General features: G+C 36.3%; 1 pseudogene; it reads right to left on the reverse strand.

The window, feature by feature from the left end:
- Nucleotides 1–293: 293 nt before the first annotated feature.
- Nucleotides 294–700, reverse strand: LOC115850887 (large ribosomal subunit protein eL32-like; annotated as a pseudogene).
- Nucleotides 701–9,838: the final 9,138 nt, after the last annotated feature.

Below are 9,838 nucleotides of genomic sequence, written 5' to 3' on the forward strand. Positions count from 1 at the left end.
GGATAGGGAGGGTAGGAGGGAGATGCAAGAGGGAGTGGATATGTGGATATATGTATACGTATAGCTGATTCCCTTTGTTATATTGTGGAAACTAACACAACAGCTTAAGGCAATTATACTCCAATAAAGATGTTAAAAAAAGAATAAAAGAACACACTTAGGTGGCTTCCATATCTTAGCAACTGTGAATAATGCTACTCTGAACATTGGGATTCACGTATCTTTTCAAATTAGTGTTTTTTTTCGAGTTTTGTGGTTTTATTAACACAAACACAATGTGCACCATGAGCTGTCTATTCATTTTCTTCACTGTCCAGCCTGGTATTGTCATTGGTGACTCTGATGGACAGCTGGGGTGCTCTTTCTGCAATGGTTTTGTGGTTCTTGGATAAGATATTGTGAATAATTTCAGCACAGTAAGATTTGTTGCACATCAGCAGCACTTCATGCTCCTTGATGCTGTGGACCAGGAACTTCCAGAAGCTGCTGGGCAGAATGTGTTTGTTTTCTTGTTGCTCCCGTAACTGATGTTGAGCATCAAGATCTGGCCCTTGAATCTCCTTCACACCCTGTTGTCAATGCCTCTGGGTTTCTGTCGGTTCCACTTTATTTTGATATATCAGTCTGACTGGTGCTGGATGAACTTCTTGGTCCTCCTTTTGATGATCCTGGGCTTCACGAGGGATCTGAGAGCAGCCATGATGCTGAGTAGAAGATGGCTTCTACCCCCATAGGGAGTTCCGAGGAAGAGAGGGGTTCAAATTAGTGTTTTTGTTTCTTTCAGACATAAACCAAGGAGTGTGATTGCTGGGTAATATGGCAGTTCTATTTATAATTTTTTGAGAAACCTCTGTACTGTTTTACACAGTGGTTACACCAACTTTCATTCCCAGCAACAGTGTACAAATGTTCCCTTTTCTCCACATATTCTCCAACATTTGTTATTTGTGTTCTTTTTGATGATAGCCATTCTGGCAGGTGTGAGATGATATCTCATTGTGGTTTTGATTTGCATTTCCCTGATGATTAATGATGTTGAGCATATTTTCATCTGCCTGTTGAACATCTTCATGTTCTCTTTACAAATATATTTATTCAGGTCTTCTTCTTATTATTAGTCAGGTTGTTTGTTCTTTTGATGTTGAGTTATATGCACTGTTCATATATTTTGGTTATTAACCCCTTATCAGTCACATTACTTGCAAATATTTTCTCCCATTCGGCAGGTTATCTTTTTATTTTGTTGATATATTCCTTTGCTGTGCAAAAGATTTTATGATTAATTAGTTTCCATTTGTTTACTTTTGCTTTTATTTCCTTTTTTTAGAAGATAAATTCAAAAATATTGCTATAATTTATGTCAAAGACTGTCAGCAAATGATCATACACCATGATCAAGTGGGCTTTATCCCAGGGATGCAAGCATTTTTCAATATCCACAAATCAATTAATGTGATATATCACATTAACAAATTGAAGAATAAAAATCATAGGATCATTTCAATAGATGCAGGAAAAGCTTTTGACAAAATTCAAATCTATTCATAATTAAAATCTCTCCAGAAAGTGGGCATAGAGTGAACATACTTCAACACAACAAAGGTCAAATATGACAAACTCACAGATAACATTATACTCAACAGTGAAAAGCTGAAAGCATTTTCTCTAAGATCGGGAACAAGAAAATTATCTTAAGAAATTAGAACAGAATTGGAGGAATCATGCTCCCTGACTTCAGACTATACTACAAAGCTACAGTAATTAAAACAGTGTGGTACTGGCACAGAAACAGACACGTAGATCAGTAGAACAGAATAGACAGCCCAGAAATAAACCCATGCTCCCATGGTCAATTAATCTATGACAAAGGAGGCAAGAATATACAATGGAAAAAATACAGTCTTTTCAATAAGTGGTGCTGGGAAAACTGGATAGCTACATGTAAAAGAATGAAATTAGAACATTCTCTAATGCCATATACAACAATAAACTCAAAATTGATTAAAATTCTAAATGTAAGGCTGGAAACCATAAAACTAGAGGAAAACATAGGCTGAACACTCTTTGGTTTCTTCAGATTTAGTGGCTAGGAAAGGCCTCTTTGAGGTGATATCTAAGCTGAGATATGAAGAAAAAAGATCTAGCTGTAGTAGCATTGGAGATAAAGAATGGAAGGTTGTTGGTACATTCTAGGCAGAAGTAAACAACTAACACCAAGTCCTTCATTTATTCAAATAATAAAACAAAGCCAGTGTGGCTGGACCATGGTGAGTGAAGGTGAGAATGATACGAGATCAGTTCATGGACTTGGGCAGAGAAAAGATCATAGAGGACATTGTAAGCCAAAAGAAAGTCTTTGGTTTCTATTTTGTTTCACAGCAAGTCCTTAGAAACAATTGATCTAGAGAGTTATGTGGATACAGGACAGACATGGGCATTCCTGTTGTACTGACAGACAGTTTTTGGGAGAAGAGGTAAAATGCTGTATCCCACTTTCATGTGAGAAAGAAGTTTAAAACTCAATACAAAAGCAAAAAAAAAAAAGCAAAAAAAAACCTCAATACTGTTCACAGAATAGAACCTGAGATAGACAAATGTGACAGAGACAGAAAAGAGTTCCCCCACACAAGTAATTCTACCTACAACCTAACCTCTTAAATATATTCCCCACATTGCTGACAGAGTAAATTTCTAAAATACTAATCTGAACATATCATTTCTCTACTTTAGTTTCTTCTTTGCTTTAATGATTTTCAAGGTCCATAATGATCTTTCTGGAGCATGCCTTTCTAGCATCTGTTCTCAATCTCCTACTCCCTTTTCACTCCAGGTGCCCCGGCCTACTTTCAATTTCCTATGTTTTCTTAGACGCTGATGACCCATAGCATATCACTTCCTTTGCTTGAAACACTTTTCAGTACTCCCTCCCTTAATTCAGCACAGATAAAAGCTTTCTCTGACCACTCCTGTTACCAAGGATGATAGTCACTATATTTAACAAGTAGTGTGGCACAAGCAGCAACCAATCAGAATAGATGCTTGTTACAGATGCTGGTTATACAGATCATATTTTTAAAGCTATTAGAATATGGCAGACACATGATAAATACTATATCATTATTTGCTGTTGTTATTATGTGAAGAAAAGACAAGTGAACATATCTGATTGCTATGAGCTTGTGGGCAGTTTTGTCTTGAATTTTTTGTTATATTAACGTAATATTCATTTTACAATATAAATTAATAGCTGAATCATATAAATGTGTCATGACTTTTGTGGGGAGTGTGAATGGGTTGAGAAGAGATGTGACCTAACCAGAACTGAAGGTCAGTATCACTGGCTAGTGAGAGGGAGTGTTGTATTAGATTATGGGGTTTGAGCTGTCAAATGATGAGTTTGGATTTGATCCAGTAAACAGCAGGGTACCTTTGTAGGTACGTGGACAAAAAGGATTACAAATTGTAAGTGGTGCTTGAAAGAGATAAATTTGACAGTGGTATGAAGAGTGGATTAGAGGACAAAAATACTTGAGACAAGGAATTTAGTTTGGAGATTGTTGTGGTCTTGCAAATAATCCAGAGTAGTGGGAGCCAGAATAGAAATAAAGGGCTAAATCTGATTGCTATTACAAACCATGCTTCCCTACTAGAGAATGAGAACTGAAAAAAGTTAAAAGGTAAGTAAGGGTGCAGTTAACCAAATAGGATGTGCAATTTTTACATGTCCATCTCTACTAAATTGTTAAGCACTCAGAAGCCTCATTTTCCTTGCCCAGAGCCAAATAATTGTATAGAGAATGAGGTAAAAATTAAGAGGAAAGAGCTGACATAATCATCTAAACAAAGTTACAAGGATCATCATCGAGGAAAGAAGTATAGTTTTCCATATGAATATCTATAGGATAGAGTGCAATAACCTTTGATCACACATACACAAAGCAGTAATATCTACAAGACACATGCTGTGCTTTATGATGAGGTCTGTAGGTGAGAAGGTGAACCTGAGTGTTTCATAAGAACTAGAAATATATCATTTTTTGATAAGTACTGTAGACTCCTGAATATTGTTAGAACTAATCTTTAAAAATGTTATGTGCTAGTTGTAAAACCCTAAGTGCTTTGGGTTAATAACTCCAACCAGGTTTCCAGTTTTATAAGTTGGTAGTTTCTCTGGGAAGACAGGTGCTGGAATTTCTCAATGCCAAATGAAATTGTCTAAGCCAGTGTATATACATTATCTAAACCATATGCCATTAGGCATATCCCTAAATATATCTGTATGTTCTAAATGAAGTTTACTCAGCCACCAGGAAGCAGAAGCCTCTTTAAAAATGTTGGGATGTTCAGATAATGTCACCAAATGAATACATAAAATAGTCTATTTGGACAAGGTTCATAAAGGAGTGAACAAACTTAGTGAACCAATCCTTCAAAATTTGTTAAGGCTAAAAGATAGATTGACACATGGTGGACTTGTTTACAAAGTTACCAGAACCTCAGCTGCCAGCATTCCTTAGATTTGAGGTGGTTTAAATTTAATCTCAGTTGCAAATAAATACATTAATTAATTAATTAATTAGAGGCAACTTGAGTATTTGGCTTCTCCATGAGTTTATCAAATACTGGATGTTTATTGTCTATTCCTTTTTTTTAAATTTTTTAAATTAATTTTTTTGGAGTATGTTTGATTTACAATGTTGTGTTAGTTTCTGCTGTACAGCAAAGTGAATCAGTTATATATATACATATATCCACTCTTTTTTAGATTCTTTTCCCATATAGGTCATTACAGAGTATTGAGTAGAGTTCCCTGTGCTATACAGTAGGTTCTTATTAGTTATCTATTTTATATACAGTAACGTGTATATGTCAATCCAGTTTCCAATTTATCCCTCCCCCCACATTCCCCCCCCAGTAACCATAAGTTTCTTTTCTACATCTGTGACTCTATTTCTGTTTTGTAAATGAGTTCATTTGTACCCTTCTTTTAGATTCCACATATAAGCGATATCATATGATATTTGTTGTTCTCTGTCTGACTTACTTCACTCAGTATGACAATCTCTAAGTCCATCCATGTCACAGCAAATGGCATTATTTCATTCGTTTTTATGGCTGAGTAGTATTACGTTGTACTGTTGATGGGTATTTTGGTTGCTTTCATGGTCTGGCTATTGTAACTAGTGCTGCGCTGAACATTGGGGTGCATGTATATCTTTTTTTTTCAGGAAGAAAGTGATTTTTTTAACAACTTTATTGGAGTATAATTGCTTTACAATGGTGTGTTAGTTTCTGCTTTATCACAAAGTGAATCAGTTATACATATACATATGTTCCCATATCTCTTCTCTCTTGCGTCTCCCTCCCTCCCACCCTCCCTATCCCACCCCTCTAGGTGGTAACAAAGGACCGAGATGATCTCCCTGTGCTATGCGGCTGCTTCACACTAGCTATCTATTTTACATTTGGTAGTGTATATATGTCCATGTCACTCTCTCGCTTTGTCACAGCTTATCTTTCCCCCTCCCCATATCCTCAAGTCCTTTCTCTAGTAGGTCTATGTCTTTATTCCTGTCTACCCCTAGGTCCTTCATGACATTTTTTTTCTTAAATTCTATATATATATATAGAATTCTCTCCCTGACTTCAGACTATACTACAAAGCTACAGCAATCAAGACACTATGGTATTGGCACAAAAACAGAAAGATAGATCAATGGAAGAGGATAGAAAGCCCAGAGATAAACCCACGCACATATGGTCACCTTATCTTTGATAAAGGAGGCAAGAATGTATAGTGGAGAAAGGACAGCCCCTTCAATAAGTGGTGCTGGGAAAACTGGACAGGTACATGTAAAAGTATGAGATTAGATCACTCCCTAACACCATACACAAAAATAAGCTCAAAATGGATTAAAGACCTAAATGTAAGGCCAGAAACTATCAAACTCTTAGAGGAAAACATAGGCAGAACACTCTATGACATAAATCACAGCAAGATCCTTTCTGACCCACCTCCTAGAGTAATGGAAATAAAAACAAAAATAAACAAGTGGGACCTAATGAAACTTCAAAGCTTTTGCACAGCAAAGGAAACCATAAACAAGACCAAAAGACAACCCTCAGAATGGAAGAAAGTATTTGCAAATGAAGCAACCGACACAGGATTAATCTCCAAAATTTATAAGCAGTTCATGCAGCTCAATAACAAAAAAACAAACAACCCAATCCAAAGATGGGCAGAAGACCTAAATAGACATTTCTCCAAAGAAGAGATACAGACTGCCAACAAACACATGAGAGAATGCTCAACATCATTAATCATTAGAGAAATGCAAATCAAAACTACAATGAGATATCATCTCACACCAGTCAGAATGGCCATCATCAAAAAATCTACAAACAATAAATGCTGGAGAGGGTGTGGAGAAAAGGGAACACTCTTGCACTGCTGGTGGGAATGTGAATTGGTTCAGCCACCATGGAGAACAGTATGGAGGTTCCTTAAAAAACTACAAATAGAACTACCATATGACCCAGCAATCCCACTACTGGGCATATACCCTGAGAAAACCGAAATTCAAAAAGAGTCATGTACCAAAATGTTCATTGCAGCTCTATTTACAATAGCCCGGAGATGGAAACCACCTAAGTGCCCATCATTGGATGAATGGATAAAGAAGATGTGGCACATATATACAATGGAATATTACTCAGCCATAAAAAGAATATTACTCAGCTATTTGTAATGAGGTCGATGGACCTAGAGTCTGTCGTACAGAGTGAAGTATGTCTATTCCTTTTTGTGTTCCTTTTAAAAGCTGATTTTCTTCCTAGTAAGTTCTTTCGGCCAGTTGGTGGTTATATGATGCCATCATGTATGTGTTGTTTTACATTTTCTTTGGGAAACAACTTGGGAATGAAGCAATATAATTATCAGCCATTATATCTTGATGAATATTCTATTTCTAAACAAGCTGTGTTTCCTTCCAGGCCCCCTGTGTTTAACAGTGAACATTGGCAGTAACCAGGAAACAGTGCTCTTTGATATACTTAAACATTCTGAATGAAGTATTTTTCTTTATTTTTAAGGCCTGGAAAGACATTTTCATATGGTGGAATTAAGAGTCTGAAATATGTGTCTGGATTTAGCATTGGCAGTTCAGTTTTACCCCCATTATAGGCACTTCTATGCTTCTGGGAAGGATTCCAGAATTACCAATTATGTTAAAATATGTTTTACTAAGATACAGTGAGGCATATACTACAGAATCCCATGATGTGTATTAAATCCTTGTCCTCTTTCCTACTAAGTGCTTCTTCAAATAAATCAACTTTAATGTCTAAAAGCTGGAAAGTGAGAAAACAGATGTTCCAGGTTTGGGGTGGTGACATGGCCTCCTTGCTTATGATGATAAGGCATCAGGACAGTGAAGTATTGTCTTGCTGAGGTTTGATTACTGGTCAGACTAGAAAGCTCAACAGATTCTTCTTCCACAGGAAAGAACAAAACAAAAACTAAAAATCAACACATAAACTCATTATATTAGAAATGTTTGACATGAAGTAACAAATGATTGTCACCTACATGCTGAAGTCGACCTTTGGAAAGGAAATGAGAGGAGATATGGGCAGTGAATATTCATATGAAAAAGAAAAGCATCTGAAACTTTAAATGAAAAGTCAAATGTCATTTTGAGTGGAATTTTTAAAGTCTGTTAATATTCTGAAGATATTTCTTGAGTTGATGGTAAAACCTATGAAAAGTAGGATGAGAAGTAATTTATAATAAGTGGGTGTCTAAGGACTGTGTTTTTATGCGACTGAATTTGTTCCAAGGTATATGAAACAGAGAGAGAAGTTCAAGCTAGAATCAAATAATAAAAAGAACAATGGCCATTGATCTATCCTTCCAAATAGACAAAGGCAATACAAAGAATCACATCCCAGTGCCAAGAATTCCAGGGAACTAATATCCTATAAAAGCTGAAAACTTATATTCTACTGTGGGAGGAAATATTCTAAGTTTTTACCTTGGAATTTGCATTCCAATTTTAAATGATGTAAAATAATCTGTATAGAAATAAATAGGAACCAATTGTCTTGGTTTAAGTTTTTGATTTAGAAAATAATTTTCCAATCATGGGAAGAAAGCATAGTGCATAATGAAATATAAAATTAAGGTTTGCTTTTAATCAGAAGCTCACCTTTTCCTTTTGTTTTTATTTGCCTTAAAATATTCAAAAGGGGGGGAGAAAGAAGACAGTAAAAGTGCTAGTAAACTGTAATTCAGTGTTGTTGCAGTACCACAGTTATTATTCTAAAATTCTTGTATTATTTTATTAAGCTACCATGTTTGTTGAATTTAGGTGGGAATGTGTAAAACAAATATTGAGGGAGAAAAAAGAAGATTTATGTTAATTAGTGATGTTTGAAATTTAAATTAGATTGATCTGAAAGCACTGGTAACTTTAGCCATTGTTGCCTACACTTAGAATTTTACTTACACTACTGAGATAAAACTGCATTTATTAAGTTACACACAATGCATTCAAAAGGAACCATAAAAATGTGATATTCCTTTCCTCTCCATAGTGTTCCATTTGTGAACATTGTTTGGTGTGCACAGTAGGTGGAATATGCCACAAGAGAAATATAAAATTTTGGTCAAGTGTTTCTGTGATGCTGACTCTGAGGCATCTAACCATAGGAACACTACTTGATAATCCATCTTTACAAAAATTTTATTAGAGGAGAACAGGAACAAACTCCATATCCAGGTTCCCTGTAATTGGGCTTTCATTAGGTATGGAAGATAAAAAGTGCTAGCTGAGAGACTTCAGTTTCTACTGGTAAGGTAACCAACTGTACCAGTTTTCCTGTGACCAAGTGTTTTCCCTGGGGATGTGGGACTTTCAGTGCTACAACCAGGACAGATCTTGGAAAAAAAAGAGATGGTTGGTGTGGCAGGCTGAATTCTAAGATGATCCTTAAGTCTTCGATGTACACACCCTATATGATTCCCACTCCTTGAGTATAGGCAGGAACTGTGAATGGGATATCACTCTCACGATTAGATTATTAACTAGTTGATTTTTAATACTTAATCACAAGGGAGATCATCATGGGTGGGTGTGGCCTGATCAGGTTGGCCATTAAAAAAGGGACTGAACCATTCCTGTAAAGAGAGTTCTGCTGACCTTGAAGAAGCCAACCACCATGAGTTCTACAGACACAGCCCCAAATAACTGAACTCTTGAGATTGGAGGAAGAACTTGAGCCCCAGATGAGATCACAGCTGCAGCTAACACCTTGATTTCATCCTGGTGAGACCTTGAGCAGATGATCTAACTAACCTGTTCCTCCATATCTGACCTGTGGAACCTGTTGTTTCAAGCCACTAAATTTGTGGTAATTTGTTACACAACAATAGAAAGCTAATAGTATTGGGTTTTTTCTGCTCCAGAATGAAATAAATTTTATGAACTTGTCACCAGTTCTTGGACCTAAAAGTGTCATTTTTTTTGAGTCATAACCTGATTGGCTGTAAGAATCATATGTTGAAGAAAATGTGACAGAGTCAATTTCCGTGTGTAGGCAACCAACTGTAAGAGGAGGATGTAGAATGAGTGGAGGATGCCGGGATGGAAGTAGATGGGAATGGTCTCTCAGCACTCAAGGAATGAGTGGCCTTTCATGTGGAGAGTGAGGCTCAACTAGAATATACAGCAGGGAGAGGTAGCAAAATGAGGCACATTTTTATTAAGCAGTGTAAAGAGCAGTGATTTTCAAACCCTGATTAGCAACCAGTCAATGGGTTGTAAAATCAATTCAGTAG

The sequence above is a fragment of the Globicephala melas genome, chromosome X (assembly GCF_963455315.2).
Source record: "Globicephala melas chromosome X, mGloMel1.2, whole genome shotgun sequence".
NCBI classification, from domain to species: Eukaryota; Metazoa; Chordata; class Mammalia; order Artiodactyla; family Delphinidae; genus Globicephala; species Globicephala melas.